General features: G+C 42.8%; 1 non-coding gene across 1 annotated transcript; it reads left to right on the top strand.

Moving 5' to 3' along the window:
• The first annotated feature begins 14860 nt into the window (after window positions 1–14860).
• On the top strand, window positions 14861–14997 carry LOC115030981 (small nucleolar RNA SNORA48). The gene has a single exon (XR_003836574.1). It is a non-coding gene; the product is annotated as a small nucleolar RNA SNORA48 (small nucleolar RNA).
• The last annotated feature ends 4067 nt before the right edge of the window (window positions 14998–19064 follow it).

Here is a 19064-nt window from a genome sequence, read left to right as displayed (position 1 = left end):
GCACACACCTCCCAGCTATGACATAAGCCCTTGACCCATTAGTTTTACAACAAGGAGTTCACTGTACAGATTGATGTTCTACACATGTACCTAATGTCCCCGTCCCATCCCCCCCCCGTCACCCCCCCTCTGTCTCTCTCTCACACATACACACACACACACACACACACACACACACACACACACACGCGCACACAGTTCATTGCAACATTGTTTATGTTAGCAAAAGTTGTAGAACAACCTAAATGTCTATTAATAGGGGACAGAGTAAACAAATAACTTTGTGGTCACATACGAGGATACCATGTAGCCATTAGAAACAATGAGATAATGCATTATCTACGGAGCAAAACTGTAAATGGTACCCTGTAAATATGTGTAATGTTATTTTTATATATGATTTTTAAACAATTTAATTTCAATTAAAAACAAATAAAAATAATGGTCTAGCTGTGCCTTTTCTTGTGTGGAATGACTTTCAGGATGTATTGTTAAATTAAAAAAAATAAAATTTTGTGTTTTTTTTTCATTTGTAAAAAGATAAATGTTAACACACACATATGAATAATTTCTACCACACAGATTCCTTAAAATGATATACTAGAAACTATCAAGTGTTTCTGTGAAAAGTATCTAGGTGCTTGGGTTTCTTTTTAACATTATATACATGCCCATATTTTATTAATAAAATCGATTCATTATTAAAGTATCATATAATGTAGAAACTATATAACACATAGAAAAATAAATGCCCCTTATAATCCTACTCCATTACTCTGTAGCCTTTTGACTAGGGTCAAGAGTATAATTCTATTTTTAGATGTACCACTGCCTACATTTGGCTTAATTTCATTGTTGTCTTCTCTTTGAAGACAGAATATTTCTTAAAATATGCCTACAAGGCACATGCATAGATTTTTATTTAATTTTTAAAATGTGTAGCCCAGGTAGGCCTCAGCTCTTGAGTGCTGAGATTATAGGTGTACACCATTATTCCTGATTATTACTCTGACATTTTAACTTGGTATCAGATCCTAAGTATTTTCTCATATTAATGAATTTATTCTCAGAACAGTATTTATAACAACTATGTTGTTTTCAACTCTATACACATATATTCCTATCCACTGACCTGTTTTTAACTGAGAAGTCATTCCCTGTATTTTGCAATCATATAGTACTGTTAGACAGTTGTAGATATCTCTTTGCATATATGTCTCTAATTCTCCCTTTAAAATAGATTTCTAGTTATGAGTCACTAGCCAAAGAAAATAAATAGTTTTTAAAACGTACATATTATTAATAGCCTTCCCCATAGTTTGTGAGTGTTAACAATCCCAACAGCAATAGAAGTGAGTGTTAAAGAGTCCCCACTGATACTGAGCACACTTGACAGCTGGTGTTTGGAGATTTCCATTTCCAAGTTTCTGTAGCTATGAAGTTACTCATCAGGCCTCTGGTACATATATTCACTCTCTGATGGCAGTGGGACTGGAACTGTAAAGACTGGCCTGAGGAGGTTTATGTAGCACCTTGTGACTCTAGCTGGGAGCCTGGAGTCTGAGGTCAGGGAGCAAGGGCTTGCTGGCTTCCTCTCATAGCTGCCTTTCAGCACCACCCCCATCCCTCTACACAATTCTAGGCCAAAGCTCTTGTCCATGGCCATTATCATAGTATTTATACTTCCAGGTCAGCTATATATATATATACACACACACACATCTATACACACACGTAAATACACATACATATATATAACATTAGCAATGTTCTAATATAGTGCTAACTGTACTTCTGGGACATAATTTATTTAAACACTTATTTTTACTTGAATGTTTTTATATTTATGAAGGGTCTTATTGTTTGCTTATTTAATGAGTTCACATCCCCTTTCTATGTGTCCCCTAGATTACAGACATGGACCACTATGTCCAGCTTCTGTTATTTATTTTCCTGAAGTTACGTGCAATGACCTTTGATTATTTTTCATTTCCATATTCTAGAGAGAGATGTCCAGAGTTTTCATTTATTCTGTGGGAAGTCAATAGGACTTGAGTGCTTTCTGCATACAGAGTCTCCAACAGTGAGCTGAGGACACTCTGTCCGTTTTCAAACCCACGGTCTATGTGCATTTGGGACTTTTACAGGCAGACTTTGAACTAGTTTAGTAAGTGTCTCGACCTTTTATATGTAGGTTCTGGGTTCTAGTATTGTCTAGCCCTTACTAGCTGATACTCTTCAGGAAGCTCATTCCTCTGGCTTTCAAGTTCCTCATCTTTAAAGGAGAAGTGGGCCTGGAGTCCTAGAACCTTAGAGCCTTGTGACATAGGAATGAGTGTTCCCAGGTTCATAAGGTTTTGAAAACCTTCATTTAAATACAACTTGTCCTACTTTGGGTCTGACAGGCTCATAGGGCAGTTGTAACAAAACAAGACTCCTTACACACCTCAGTGGTAGCTGTTGTTTTTGTCACTACTGCACAGATGCGGAAACCAAGCAGGGCAAGGCAAGTGATATAAGCTAGTAAAGGCCATAGAGAAGCTTCGACCTTAGAAAATCCGATTCCAAAATCAACAGCCACACTGCGGCGGCCGACTGCTAAATTCCAATTAGCGTTGCAATAGTCACATTCTCTGATTGGTGGAGAAAGCCTTTTATGAAACTGAGAAAGTGGAATGTTGGGAACCAATAAGAGAATTTATTTGGTAAAAGTTTTGAAAACCCTTCACTATACAGAAAATAAAACACCTTCAGAGGTTATAAAAAGAAAGGGAATGAATGTTCCACCAGGTTGAATCAGAAGATACCTAAATGCTGTCTCCTCACCCTACTGTTCCGTGAGACGGAGGAGATGTGTCTGTTTAGGAGGAAAAATCATTTCCATGCAACACCATGCTGGGCAGTACATTCATATTCCAAGAGTAACCAAAATACCCTCACTTTCTTAAATGGTACTGTTGGCATTTAGTCTAATCTGCCCCACAGTTACCTGGCAACAGCCAGGTGTGCCTGACTCACTATTAAAAGGGACTGCTTGCTCCTCCTCTCTCTCTTGCTCTCTCCTCTTGGTCCTGTTCCCCCTCTCTCCCCATCCCCCTTGCCCCCCCTCTCTCCATGTGCTCATGACCAGCCTTTCTCCCTCTCCCTCTCCCTCTCCCTCTCCCTCTCCCTCTCCCTCTCCCTCTCCCTCTCCCTCTCCCTCTCCCTCTCCCTCTCCCTCTCCCTCTCCCTCTCCCTCTCCCTCTCCCTCTCCCTCTCCCTCTCCCTCTCCCTCTCCTCCCCCTCCCCCCTCCTCCTCTCCTTCTCCTCCCCAGGCCCTGAATAAACTCTATTTTATACTATGCCATTCAGTGGCTGGTCCCGGGGGGGGGGGGGGGGGAGATGCCTCAGCATGGGCCTGCAGAGGCACCCTCTTCCCCCATACTGTACTGTGCCTCCACCACACATATTCCTTCCTTCTTATCTTTTCATAAAACACAACAGGTACAAAAAAGTTTTAAGTTCAAAAACCAATAATCAAATGAGATCCAGAGAACTTGGATATATAAAATTTAAAAGTCAAAAGCAAGAGGGCCTTAACAGTGCAAACCCACTGTTGATTTTTTTTTTAGCATATTAGTATTAAGATGGCAAATAGTCACATAGGTATTACATAACGCCCTTCAAACATCAAAACTGCTTCAGGGACATTCTCTTCATTCCTTGTAAGTATTTGGCATGTTTGGCCATTGGTGTGACTGGGATAAATATGGCTCATGAGGAGTATTTAATAACAAGAAAGAAAAAAGTAAGGGCCAGGCCCACAGTGTTTACCTGGCAGCCATTTCTAGCTCAGTGCTGGCGTGTGCTGTAAGCTCAGCAAACTGTTTGAATGGATGAAAAATTCACCAAGGCATGACTGGACTCTGAGAAGATCTCCACTCAGCTGCTCTCTGTCTGTAAGGTAACTTTAATGTAACGTAATTACATTACGTAACAGTGCAATTCATCTTCAGTAGACACATATGCCAGGTCAATTTAATTGATGTTAAGGTGAGAGTTGTTAAAAAGTCTGTGCCTGTGGGAACAATACAATTGTCTTGCCACATTCCAGTTTGACTTTAGGTTTTCATCAGCTCCGTGGATCCGCAACCTGCTCAGAGTTTGTATTGTATTGTATTCTATGTTACACATATATGACTTTTAAGTTTTTGTTTTGTTTTGTCCTAACATTTCAGTGAAATAGAGAGGCCCAGGTTTTAAAAATGTGTCATGAATTAATAGTTGGGAACTGTCTTTTATCTATAGAAGGTGGATGACTTCTAATAACCCTGACTGATTTTTAGCATCGACAACAGCCCTGCCCTCCCTATTCGTTGTGCAACAAGGATGTGGTTTGCTGAGCAGGCCTGTGCAAAAAAAAGGTCAAAGCCGTATTGTTCATTGTATGGGTGAGTCATATCCCTCTCTCCTTGCTCAAGAACAATTGGATCTTAAATGACGCTGCTGGGAGCTTTGAGATGAATGGGGATTCAATTCCAGCTGCCATGTGACTGTGTCTACAGAAGGGGTTGGAGAGGTAGGAAGGCTAAATTAAAGGAAAAGGAAAAAAAAAAAAAACACCTTCAAATGACTATGATTCAAGGAAGGGTGTGATCAGAGCCCTCAGTTCCTACCAGAGGGATAAAGTGGTTGTAGTTAGAGGATGATGTAGTCACCAGAAAGATGCGCATGGGGGCAACATCTTTGATTCCAGGACTTGGAGATGGAAGCAGGAGGATCTAGGATCAAGACCATCCCTGGCCTGTGTAACAAGTTGAGTGAGTCTGGGCAGACTAGGATTCTCTAACTTCTGCCACTTTCGAGACTATGCCAGGCACTGGGGATTCAGAGAGGAGAGTGGCACATTTGTGTTCAGGGAAAAGCTCTCAATCTAGCTAGGAAAGAGACACTTATTTTTTCAAAAATAAAAAAATCCCAATACACCTCTGCGAATACTGCTTTAGATTGAAGAAGAAAACATTCCAGGAGCCAGAGGGTAGAGCAGCTACTGCTGCCTGAGACTCTGGGAAGATTTCTCAGAAGGAGATAAATCAAGTGTGCAAGAGAACTGACATGTGGCCACCCACAGCTAAGCAGGTCTCTGCAGGGCACCCGCACACAGGCTGTCTACATGACTCACAGAATAACCCCATGGGACACTTACTGTTTTTTTTTCCTAGTTTGCTGATGGCAAAACAGCTCATAAGTTCAATAACTTGAAAATAGCCCAAAGCGTGGCACTAGGAAACAAAGAAGAAATGGGAGTTGAGCTCTGGTTTCTGTTAATGACCTCCAGCTGCCCAGAGGGAAAAGGGAGACTGCTCCAAGAATGGTATTTGGAGGCTCAGGGGTATGGCTCACTGCCTCAGCTCTTCTTAAACCTGGGGTTGAGAAAGAAAGAGAAAGAGAAGGGTGGAAGAAGAAAAAGATGGAGAAAAGGAAGAAAGGAAGGGAAGGGGAAGAGAAAACAAGGAAAGAAGGGGGAAGAGGGCAGGCCTGAGTCTAGTAGTTTAATCACAGACTAGGAATCAGACCAGCCAAGCTGAGCTGCTCCAGTTTAGATAGGATTGTGTTATCCCTCCAAAGGCTCCTGTACTAGAAGCTTGGATCCCAGAGTGGCTCAGGTAAGGAGGTGGTTGAACCTTTAAGAGTTAGAAATTGACTACTCATACCTTCTAGTGAGGTAGCTTGGTGTTCTTGTGGGACTCCCAACGATAGGTCTAAGGGACCTTCTCTGACTCTTTTGCCTCCTCCCAGGACTCTTCCTCCTACTGGGTTGCCTCATTCAGCCTCGTTATGAGGGGCTGTGCTCAGTCTTATTGCATCTTGTTAGGCCATTTTTAGTGGATATTCCTGGGAAACCCGCTCTGTTTGTTGTTTGTTTGAAGGGAAACAGAAGACTTGCTCTGGGGCAGAGAAGGGGAGGTGGAGGGGGGGCTGGGAGAAGAGAAGGGAGGGGAAACTGCAGTCAGGATGTCGCGTATGAGAGAAGAATAGAAGTTAAAAGAACAAAAGAGGAGTTGGGTCTTTCTTCAGGGGCTAGTCCTTCTAAGCTTACCGGATTTTTATCAGGGTTGTAACTAAAGGAGCAATTCTGGTCCTTCCCATTCTATATTCTTGATTCCAGACACAGTCAGTTGCCATTCCCAGCACACACTGCTATCACAGCTATGGTCATGAGGTAATGCCGACACCCAGGGCTGCTGCCTCAACCTCTTTAACGATAAGCTAAATAAACTGCTTCTTTATAAGAACGCCCTGTCAAGTATTTCATTATAGTGATGAAAGGCAGGTTAATATGCAGAATAGATTTCCTAGCTTGTAGATTGCCTAATAATTCTGAACACAGTGGGATAATTATGTGTGTATAGCATGTATCTATGTATATATTATACACAAACACAAAATTTTTATATTGAATATATAGAATGTATACCATTATATACTGATGTCTTTGAGGCAGAAGGACTCTCAAAGTAGTTTTAATTTGTGTTTCCCTAACAGCCAATGATACTGAATATTTTTCTGTGAAGGATGGTGTGGGGATTTTGATTGGGATTGCACTGAATATGTAAATTAATCGCTTTTGGTAGGATGGCCATTTTTCACAATATTAATTCTACTAATCTATCCTTCTGTCTTCTATTGTCTTTCTTGATTTTTTTCTTCAGAGTCTTAAAGTGTTTATTGTAGACTCTGACATCTTTGGCTATGTTTACTCTGAATTTTTGGCTTTCTGGTTGTTATTCCAAAATATAGACGCATTGTAATATATTTCTGCCGTTCCTTATCATTATATAGTTTTCATTAGAAACAGTGTTCAATGAATACCATACTAGTGCTAATTAAGAAGAACATAATATTGCCATGTAAACTATAATTCTGCATTCTTTTACTAAAAGAGATGTTTTAGGGCCAACGAGATGGTGCAGTAGATGAGGACACTTGCTATTAAACCTGATGGCATGAATTCAAGTCCCAGGACTCATATGATGAAACAGAAAAACTCCCTTAGATTGTCTTCTGACCTGTACATGTTTTCAGTGGTGTCTATGACCACACACACACACACACTAAAATAAAGTCAGTAAATGTAATTTAAAAAATTCAAGATATTTTATTGATGGAATTAAATAATACTTTCAAGATTTTGACAATATTCCTAATTTCCTGGGGCCACTATAAGAACATACTAGAAATATGTTCCAGAGTGTGGAAGTCTGAACTCAAAGTGTCAGCTGAGTTAGCTCTTTTCTGGAGATGCTGAGGGAAATTACCCCATGCATCGTCCCGGTGTCTTGTGACTGCAGACTGCTGCAACTGGTAGCTACATCTCCCTTCTGACCCCATTGTCACATGGCTTCCTTCAGTGTGTCCTTCCTCATCAGGGCATCAGGTCTTTGAATTCAGGACTCATTGTACTCCAATATGACATCATTTTAATTAACTAATTATACTTGCACAGAGCCTAGTTCCACATAAACTGTCACATGCTGAGGTAATTCCATCCAGTTATTCAGTAAATACAGCATCTCCTTTGCAATCCTAAAATCCCTTCTCTGAACTCTTGGGGGGGAATTAGATTTAGATTTTTAAATGGAAAAAAAATCATAATAAAAAAAAATATCATGTACCACATAATAGTGTAGAAAGGTCAGGAACAATGTTCTATAACCAAAAAAAAAACATTGCTTCTCGGGTAAAATATAAGCAAATCTATACCAAGTAAAATGGAGACAATAGAGGGTTTGGTTATTTTATGCCCAAGCTTACTGCCAACAAGAAAGAAAGCAATTTTCAATTTTCAGAACTTGGGAGATATGAGCATTGGAGATTCTGTCATTCTTAATGTAGCTCTTTTTCAAGTGTCAGTGTTAAAGATCCCAAGTCAAAAAGACATTTGGAGTGCTGGACAGAACCATCAGAGAAGTACTTCCCTCCCTAACATGAGGACCTGGATTTTGATTCCCAGCACCGATACTGTAAAAACAAGTGAAAAAGGTGGGTTTGTAATGTCATCCTCAGGAAGACAGAGACAGGTGGGACTCAGGGACTCGCTGATCAGCCAGTCTAGCCTAACTGAATTCCAGGCCAATGAGAAACCCTACCTCAGGGTCACCAGTCTATTAGTATCCCATTACGGCTGTGACGAATCAACTGCACTTGAAGGCTTAAAATAACAGAAGGTTATCACCTCACAGTTACGGAGGTGACAAGCTTACTATGGGTCCCAGCAGGAGCCATGTTGTTGAGGAGGCTTTTTTGCTGCAGGCTAGTGTGGAGAGCCTGCTTCTGTATTTTTTTCTGCCCTCTGGAAGTGGTTTTGTTCCTTAACTCAGGGCTCCTTCCTTTGTCCTCAGTGCATGCCAGTCCACCCAAGACTCTGAAGCACTAAGTGTCTTGATGAAAGTCTTGTCATTAATTAAAAAAAAAAAATCCAAAGGAAAAAGAAGAAATCTCTCCCAGTGTCACATTATGGAATCAAACAAATATGTAAATGGCAGGTCATGTCTATCAGCTGTAAACTGTAGTAAGTTTATTCCTTTTACATGGAACACGCTTCACACTTAGAACAACCTTCAGACAATTGTGAGCACAAAGTAGTGCGTCCTCAGGGCTCTCCCAGCTTGTCTGTCTGCTTCCTCCTAGTTCCCTGGCCCTGGCTTCCTGCCTAACCTTGTCCTGTGGCTACTGAGAATCTTTCTAGACTAGCTCTGTCAAGTAGTGATAGGTAAGCTGTGGTGGTTTGCATGAGAGTGTCAGCCATGGGCTCAGGGATGGAAACACTCAGTCCGCACTTGGTGGCACTGTCTGGGGAGGCTTAAGAGATGGCCTAGCTGGAGGAGGTGTGCCACTGGGTAGGAGGATCATCGGAGAGTTTAAGGCCTCTCCCTACGTCTAGTTTGTTCTCTTTGCATCCTGCTTGTGTGTAAGGATTCATGATCCTGCTGCCGCGCCTGCTGCCTGTAGACGTGCCCCTCTGCCGCGAGCGACTTCTATCCACCTAGAACCGCTATGCAAAATAATCCTCTCCTCCTGTAAGCTGCCTCCTTCACGGTCTTTTATCACAGCAGTAGAAACATAACTAATACACGAGCTGTGTGTGTGAATTAAAAGTTTGCAATCCTATACCTCAAGGTGTAAAAACAAACAAAAAAGGTAAAATTCATCTTAATATATTTATTTGACCCAATGCACACAAAATATTGTCAGTTTGGGATGCAAGCAATACTGAAAATTGCTAATGAAATAGTTCCATCTTTGTTTCTTTTTACATTTTTTATTCAAAATTCAATGTATACTGGCCCTGCATGCTACAAAGCCAACCTGTAGGCAAGATGTGCCCACCAATGCAGAAGTGGCATGGAAGTTACTCGGTAGCCAACCACTTCCTGATTGGATCTAAGGCCCACTCCACAGGAAAGACTACACGCCTGGTGCTGTAAAACTGGTAAAAAGCCCTAGGCTGGGGATGTCATAAGCCCTGGGGAAGCTACTATTTGATTTTACTAAATGACCATTTTGTCAAGCCACCTTCTAAAGATCTGCGTTCATACCCGCCAGGCTGAGCTTCCCCCAACCTTGGTCAGGGAAGCTTTCTTTACCAGTGAGTGGCAATCGAAGCACGGACTCACGATTGTGCACAGTGCTGAGATGAAGCGACTATGGATGCTCAGCCCCAGTGGGACTCTTTATGATAACACCTCCACCAAGGTTCAAGGAAAAGAAGAGGCGGCTGGTGAAATGGAAAAGCGAGAGAGTGGGGGAGAGTGTGTTAGATGCTACCTTTGCACATGATGTGGCTATTACACTCATAAACCCATAACAGCTGCACAGGTCTCAGGTAAGACCAAGCTGACAAAACCTGTCAGATTTCCAGTAGTCGGTACTAATTGAGTTCAGTGGATTATAGCAAGGGAGGAGAGGACATGAAGGTAGGAGGGGGACATATTGGACTGAGTCGGGGGTAGGAGGTAATAAAGAAGACTTGAGGGGCATTGTATATATGTATGAAATTGCCAAAGGATATGTATAACACACTCTTTAAAAAAGACAATTATCAGTGGTTCTGCGTGTTAATAAATATGTATTTATGTCTTTGCATAAAGAAATCTGTTTCTCACTTACTCTTTTGAAACAAAGTCTTATTGTGTAGCTCAGGCTAGCCTAGAACTCACTTTGTAGTCTACATCATACTTGAAGTGATCCTCCTGCCTTAGCCTCCTTGGTGCTGGGAATATACATATATGAGCCACTCTGCCTGCCTAGAGTCTCTGTGTTTGAAATAAACAAAACCAAAACCAAAGAAAAACCAAAACCCTTTCTACTTGGACAAATCAAAAATACATGCATTTTTACTTTTTCCAGCCTCAAACTTGTTATGTAGCTCAGGATTGCTTTGAGTTGCTGGTCATCCTGCTTAAAGTTTCCAAGTGCTAGGGTCCAGATATGAGCCATTGGGCCCAAGCAGAATCTGTATTCTTGCCCACTTTGTTTCTCACTGTTTCTTGGCTGAGCCATAGAGTACAGAAATAAAACGAAGAAACCGAAATATAACAAGTTATCTGTTCAAATTACAAGAGAACTGAGAAGTGGTAGCACAGAGGACACAGAAGAAAATGGACCACGAGGACATTGTGTTAGACTTAACACAGCTACCCCAACCCAACCCATCTCAAGCAAGCGACTTTGTACAGAGGCAGCTGGAGGCTAGCAGAGGGAAGGGGAAACTGTGTAAAGTTTATAAGGCGGAAAGGCTGTATAGATCTCTGCAGCAGTGTGCTTCTAGTTAATAATGCAGCTTACATATGAATATTTAAGAGTTTAGTTGTCACATTACAAATGTGCTGCTCGATTTTATTTTAGATGTAGGAAGAGGGGGGAAGAAGGAGTGGGGGACAAGGAACAAAAAAAAAAAAAAAAAAACAGAGAAGGGTGTAAAAGAAACTCTAATAGTTTAAAAGAGGCGGTTTCAAGCCTGGCCTGGGAGATGCTCCAGACGTCTGTCAAGGTAAGAAAGGACTAGGATGTCGAAGGCCATTGTCATAAGTGCAGTTCTGGGCTAGAAATTAGATCTGCATCCGTATTCTCTGAGAGACCTGAATTAAAAATCGAATTTGTCTTAACACCTGGGAAAGATGAGTCTTATTTCTTCTTTAACTATGACCATTGATAGAATATTCGGCAAATCATCAGGGATTTAGGTTGCATAAAATATTATGTCCTCCCCAGAACTAACACGATACAGAAAAGAAAAAGAACAAGCTCTCAGTTGAGTGATGCAGGCTGTAAATGCCTCTTAACTATGCCTGTGACTTTAGATAGATACATGGGACTCTATTCTTCATCTATAACACAGAGGCCATTGTGGGTCAAAAATGGGGTCTCACTTTGGGCCCAGAGCTTGGGCCACTGGGCTAGGTGTATGCAGGGAGTTTGACTGTGTGCACCCCCACGGAACCCCACTGGACCCTGCTCCTGGAGTGGGGATGGTGCAGTCTGAGGTCCCTGCGGACGTGCCAGAGTCAAGCTCAGATTCTTGGGCACCACAGATGCTGCTGGGTACTGAAGAAGAGCAGACGGACTCTGCCCTGGGGATGAAGGGGAAAAAGGCAGAGAGGAGAGAGCTTTGGCTGGGCCCTGCGGGAAGGGAATAGAGTCTTAGGCTAGCTCAGACAGCTTGGGTTGGTGGAGGCTCTGGTTGAGAACACAGAGAGGCCTCTCGCAGGAGGCTAGATGCGTGGCCCTTAAGGGGAAGACCTGTTCCACTGCTCCAGCATGGCAGATCCCGATGAGAAGAGGCAGTCCATGGTTTTGTTTTTTTGTTTTTTGTTTTTTTTAAATGTTCTTTTTTTTTTTTTTAAGATTGATTTATTTATTTATTATATGTAAGTACACTGTAGCTATCTTCAGACACTCCAGAAGAGGGCACCAGATCTCGTTACGGATGGTTGTGAGCCACCATGTGGTTGCTGGGATTTGAACTCTGGACCTTCGGAAGAGCAGTCGGGTGCTCTTACCCACTGAGCCATCTCACCAGCCCCCAGTCCATGGTTTTAAGGTGTTAATAGTAGAAAAGCAGAGAGAGGGGGAGAGTGGGAAAGTAGAAGACAGCCATGACCACGTGGAGGGGGGAGAGGGGATGAGGGGGGGAAGCAAACAGAGTAAGAGCAAGAGAGGGAGCAGAAAAAGAGGAGGGAGCAAGCAGCTCCTTTTATAGTGGGCTGGGCCATCCTGCCTGTTGCCAGGTAACTGTGTGGGTGGAGTCCAGACAGAATACCAGGGGTTTGGGGCATTGTCTATGTGACTGATGGCCACATACCTCTTTGAGGAGGGGTTGTGGGAGGCTGTAACTGTGACAGGAGCCAGGGTCCTAGGAGGTGTGGCCAAACACTTGTCATCCCTTAGGGTCAAGCCCTGTGCTTGACTGGGGATTCAGGCTGTGCAGGCACAGCTCACTGCCCCACAGGTCATAATATCTACTCTATAAGCTCTTTGACATACTGATTATGAATGAGATTATATACACGCATATAATCACACCTATAGAGAATCTATATACTAATCATGATTCTTTTTAGAATGCACACACACCATGTGTCTGTTAGGGTTGCAAGATGCCAGACCTCAGAAATCATTCTGCTTAAAAGAAAGTGAATATAGTCATATTAACTGCTTTTCAAATATGGAAACAGTAGATGGCTCAAAAGCTCTAAAAGTTCCTGTGCAAATTAAAATTCCAATCAGATCAATAAGAAGTAGGAAAAAACTAGCAATATCCAATTACTAGTTCCAGGAATATGGAAAAAGACTACCTCCATAGATTGCAAAAGGCAGAGTGAAACATCAAAGCTCTCGTATAGAATTTGACAAGATCTATTAGAATTTTAAATGAACATTTCCTTTTGCTGATCAGGTTGGTTCTAGTAATTGAGCTCCCAAATATTCTGCCACATGCAGAAATGTTGTATGCATAAAAGAATTTATTGCATCATAGTTTCTAAGGTCAAAAACCTGTAAACAATATGCCAGTCAAAATGAAACTGACCAAATAATAAAGGGCACTTCCACACAGTGGGCTCTGCAGCCCTGTGTAGGCTACAGTAGAAAATATCTCCAAAAACAGTCAAGATGCTGTGTGTGGGCACTAAGTTACATTTGTTGGAAGGTTAAGGTGTATAGTACCTGTTCATGTGTTTGAAAATGCAAAGGCAGTCTCTTCAAGGATTCAACAGAGTAAATAAATAACAAAATAAAATAAAAAAGTAGAATGGGCAAATGGGAAGCCAGGGTAGCAACACATGGAACCTGTATACTCATCTATATGTTACAGGTATACACTCTTCCTCACGATCCTAGGTTTGCTTCTGCTGCTGTGTTAAAATACCCTGGCAGAAAGCTACGTGGGGGAGAAAGGGTTTATTTTATAGTGAACAGTTCCGGATTACAGTCTCTCTCTGTGGGGAAGTAAAGGCGGCAGGAACTTAACACAGCCACACTAGTTAAGAGCAGAGAGAATGAGTGCATACATATCTGTGTTTGCTCAGCCATCTCTCTACACTTATAGAGCCCAAGAAACAAGCACAGTGAATGGTGGTGCCCACAGTGGGCTGGTTCTTCCCATGTCTATAGAATCAAGACAAATTACACACAGACATGCCCACAAGTCAACCTGGTCTAGATAGTTCTTCATTGAGACTCTGCCCAGGTGATTTGACATTGTGTCAAGTTGACAATTAAATTGATAAGTGGATATTAGCCCAAAACTTAGGATACCCAAGATATAAGATACAATTTGCTAAACGCATGAAACTCAAGAAGAACGAAGACCAAAGTGTGGACACTGTGCCCCTTCTTAGAATTGGGAACAAAACACCCATGGAAAGAGTTACAGAGACAAAGTTTGGAGCTGTGACGAAAGAATGGACCATCTAGAGACTGCCATATCCAGGGATCCACCCCATAATCAGCTTCCAAATGCTGACACCATTGCATACACTACAAGATTTTGCTGAAAGGACCCAGATATAGCTGTCTCTTGTGAGACTATGCCGGGGCCTAGCAAACACAGAAGTGGATGCTCACAGTCAGCTATTGGATGGATCACAGGGCCCCCAATGGAGGAGCTAGAGAAAGTACCCAAGGAGCTAAAGAGGTCTGCAACCCTATAGGTGGAACAACATTATGAACTAACCAGTACCCCGGAGCTCTTGACTCTAGCTGCATATGTATCAAAAGATGGCCTAGTCGGCCATCACTGGAAAGAGAGGCCCATTGGACACACAAACTTTATATGCCCCAGTACAGGGGAACGCCAGGGCCAAAAATATGGGAATGGGTGGGTAGGGAAGTGGGAGGGAGGGTATGGGGGACTTTTGAGATAGCATTGGAAATGTAATTGAGGAAAATACATAATAAAAAATATTAAAAATTAAAAAAAAACTAGCCATCAAATTCACTGTCGTTTTACATTGTGTACCCAGAATATGAATATATATTCAATGTAATAATATTTTAAAGAAGAAAATGCAATGAAGGAGAAATAAAATTGGAGTCAGAAACATTGATTCACTACCTGGATGATCTCAAGTGAGTGGCTTTTCCTCTCTAGTTTGTTTCCTTGGAGAAAGGGGGGGGGCAATATTAATAACATTGAAACAACCATTAAGATATTAGGATGAGATGCTTACAGGTAACATGATTCATAATGTCTATCTGTCTGTCTAAGCAGAAAGTATTGGGAAATTCAGCTGTTCTTATATCAAGGGCATTGCCTGACTAGGATACTGCTTACTTTTTGGATTAATGTCACAAAGGGTCTTAAACATTGAAGAAACCATGCCTCTGCTCTGGCAAGAGACACCTTGTTGGTGGTATTCTTATATCAGTCAGGGGCAGAGCAGCTGGCAGTCGGCGTTGGTCCTAGCTTGATGCCAGGCTTGGTGGCCAAAGCTGTTTTATGCCTAGGACTCATAAAAATCAAATGAAATGCAGGCAGCACAGCTCGGGAGAAAAACAGAGACCACCATGCCCCCCACCGACTTGCCCTGCTGCCCATGGCACCTGCAGGCCATAGTCACCTGCTTAATGCTACACCAAGTAGTAGGGACAAAGGCTGTCATCCAGGGGCCCGCCAGCCGTGTGGCCAGCCTGTAGCAGGAGTCACCACAGTGTACGAGTATGTGGTGGATAGATGGGAAAGAGAAGTGGGGCAGCTTGAGCATTATGAAGAGAGATGGAACTGGAGACTCGAGAGGGTAGAGAGGAGTAGTCTGTTGTGAGTCGGCAGACCCACTACCTGGGGCCATGGAGAAGTCCCAGCCCGAGCTGCCCTTGAGGGCCATGTCTGGGTCCATGACTATGCAGCAGCGGGGGTTGGTGCTGATGTCTGAAACTCATACTACAACTAAAGAACTTGAGGATGTCCTTAGAGTAGGGGCAGTCTCCGGGCACCACAAGGATGTCCAGGGGCGGAGCCAGTTTTGCACAGCTACAGAGCTCTAGAGAGCTGGCTCCATCTCTCACCAGGCCCCTGCCTTTCGTCTGCCTTGAGGTTGCATGGGAAGGGGGTGGTGGTGATCTCCTTCCCTCCTTGCCACCTGTGAGAGAGCTGGCCCCGGCTTCATTAAAGCAGGTGAGCTGCCCTTGTCCCTCGCTGGTGGTCTGAGCAGTAGAGGGAAGAGAGATGCCTTCTGTCCCTTTGTCCCACATCACTGGAGGCAGTTGGGAGAGCTGACTCTGGAGTCATGAGAGGGGGCGAGTTAGCCCTGCCCCTCACTGACTATAGCACTGAGTGAGTTAAGAGAGCAGGCCCTGCACCTTTCCTGGGCAGCACAGTAGGGCTGGCCCTGGTAGACAGGGCACTCATAAAGCAGCCTCAAGGGTAAGAACATGGGAGAGCTGACCCTGAAGTGCCTGCAGTGGGGATGCCCTCCGCCACCTTGCCCTTCACCTCCTGCAGTAATTGGGAGAGCTAGCTCTGAGGTCATGAGAGTGGGAGAGCTGTCTCTGCCCCTCACTGGTGGGAGATTAGGCCTAGTCAATACAGCGGAGCTGGCCCTGATGTCGAACACTCTGCTGAGTCAGCCCTGATTGTGTGAAAGAGGAAGAGCTAGCCCAGCCCCTCGCCAGAGGCAGTATTTGGGAGAATAGGCCCCACGATTTGACTGGGCAGCACAGTGGAGCTAGCTCTGGAGGTGTGAGTGTAGTTGAGCTGCCCCAAAGGCATGAGAGCAGCCTTGAACCTGGAAAGGGAAATCAGCCATACAGATAGGATAGTTAAACATTTTCATTCAGAAATTACATATAATAAAAATATAAGTTGGCAGGAAAGAAAAGATGAGAGCCATCCCACATACATCAGTCAATGCTTGTCATTCTCAGGACAAAGTTGTCAACTGATAGTGTTTTTACTTCATATAGTGACCGTTTTATGATTCGAAATTCTGTCACGTTGTAGCAAACACAGATGACTGTTTTCTGATGTAAAGTGATATAATAGTAATGAGGAAAAGTCATAAATAGTTATGAGTTAATAATGTAAAATTATTAATAGTACTATCAGTTACAGAAACGAATAGCTAGTATAGAACTGATTGTATAAAATATACATTAAGAGGGCATAAATGTTAAAACATTATGAACAGCTGTCCAAAGATGATGAATTATTTTTTTCTCATTTATACGGGACCTAAGCTATCAATAATGAACAAGGTTGATTTTTTAATGTTCGTGAAAATCAAACCAATTTTTTTAAAAGTTATAGTCATAAATATAATAGGACATCACAGGGACTATCTCCAGATGAGTGGGATTGTGGGGTTTGTTCTTTGTAGTTTCTTATTGTCCAGTAGTAACATAGTTTTGAGAGAAGAAAGAAAACAATAAAAAATAAACGTATTCTGGAAGGAAATGCCACTTCGGAGCATATAAATGCAGCAAATGATTCCGAGCATTTTGTCTTGCTTCCCTAATCCTCTGCCACCCAACTCCTTTATCTTAAAATAATAGACCATTATCAGGCTTGGCCTTGTAAAAGTCACCCTTGCAGCGTTGGAAACCACAAACAACAGGAAGTCACAACCTCTGAGCTGTGCATTTGCAAAATGCATGAAGTCAGGAGTCAGCGTGGGCAATGTTCCCCTAAGACAGAACAACGTGCTTAGCCCCCATCTGCAGAATGCCTTGCCAGTGAGCCATAAATGTGACTGATATCAAGGAAGGCAAAAGAATTCCACAGGTCCTCAGAAGGAGGGAGGAGTGTTCAACTGCCAGAAGCCAACGTAAGAGGGTCCAAAGGATTCTAGAAATTGAATTTTCTATAGAATGTCCCCATTTTCAAACAGTGAGATAGACTTTGTGTGGCACAGGAAGATAGTTAGATCCTGGAATGACTCTGAGATTTCACTTATACCAACAAGTGACAAGCAGAGAACCAAGAGGAAGAGAACAGGATGGGAGAGATGGAAAAAGAGGGAAGAAGAGAGAGAAGGAGTGAGGGAATGAGAACGGGAGAGATGGAGGGAGGATGGAAGGAGGGACAGAAGGAGGGAGGGACGGAGGGAAATCTACTTCCCTCATCAATACGACCACCTTAATCTGGACCCTGGTTATCTCTCACCAGATGCTGAAACGTTCAGCTAGTCTGTCTCAACACTCCCCCCATTCATTTCACTAACTCCACGGAAAGTCAAAAAGACTGTTTAGATGCACACATAAGAACATGCCTGGATTCCTCACTCAGGAGGTTGAGGCAGGAGGATCCCAAGTTCTATCCGAGCCATGTGGAGGATGTCCCACTGAGTGGCAAATACAACCTGTGCTCATCTTCATGACCCAGGATTCCTGCATGGGCACGGCTTCCTTCTTCATACCCTCACCAGACACCTCTGCTTTGGCAGCTTCACTGCAGGCATGCCACATCCATGCTTCCTCTAGTGTGCCAAGCATTTTCCTTCCAGAGCCTTCTAACAGCTGTAGTCTGTGCCTGGAAGAAGTAGCCCTCTCTCCTCACCGTGTCAGCGGAATGTCAGCTCCTTTGAACGGCCTGTCAGTTTAAGCCACTCTCTTCCCAGCTGTGCTCCTTCTACTCTCCAGCATAGCCCTTAACCAATTTCTTTACAGCCCTTGTCACAATTTATAATTGTGCGTGTGTCTTCATTTATTTATGCCTCCAGCAAGAAGTACAGGACTCACATCTGGTTAAATCACCTTTGTATGACTTCTGAATGTAGCTGCGGAATAGTAATGACCACCACTTGGTAGTTATTGAAAAAAAAAAAGAACCTAAGGGGCTGGAGAGATGGTTTGGAGGCTAAGAGCACTGGCTGAGGTCCTGAGTTCAATTCCCAGCATCCCCATGGTGGTTCATAACTATCTATAATGAGATCTGGTGCCCTTTTCTGGCTATGCAGGCAGAATACTGTATATATAATAAATAAATCTAAAAAAAAAAAACCCTTTGGGAATGAATGAATGAATGAATGAATGAATTCAGTTTCATGGCTTGTCTCCGCACGGGTCACTTAGCCAACGAAGCCTCAGTTGCTTTATTTGTACATTGATAAACTCGTTCTCCCTTTGCAGATAAGTGCTTGTAGATGTCCTGCGGGGTAGCTGGTTTTCTCACAAACTGAAAGAATAGTTTTCATGATGAAGTAAACTATGGGCTGGGAAGTTCCTGCATCTGAGACAGATAGAGTTTACTCTTGTAATGGGTCATGTTGAGAATGGTACAGTGCTGGGCCTGTAACAGATGCTGGATAAATGTCAGGTCAGTGAACAGTGTCAGCCAGAAACTCGTCAAGTCTAACCTTTAAAAACATTCCTCAGGCACACTGTTGATAATTTTAAAAGATAGAACAAAATTTAAATGTCAGTTAACAAGGTCTGTAAGTAACTCTGACACATCCACACCCTACATAGATTAGGGAATAAAATGGGATGATTTGTCATATCTATAGATGAAATCACCAAGGGGAAACAATGACAACTGCTACAGTCTGAGTGTGACCTACTGAGGGTCACATGTCACAAAACTGATC

The sequence above is a fragment of the Mus caroli genome, unplaced genomic scaffold (genome assembly GCF_978045245.1).
Source record: "Mus caroli unplaced genomic scaffold, Mus_caroli_1 scaffold_6, whole genome shotgun sequence".
NCBI classification, from domain to species: Eukaryota; Metazoa; Chordata; class Mammalia; order Rodentia; family Muridae; genus Mus; species Mus caroli.
The sequence above is the reverse complement of the archived record's forward strand: the minus strand, read 5'-3'. Positions and strand labels throughout refer to the sequence as shown.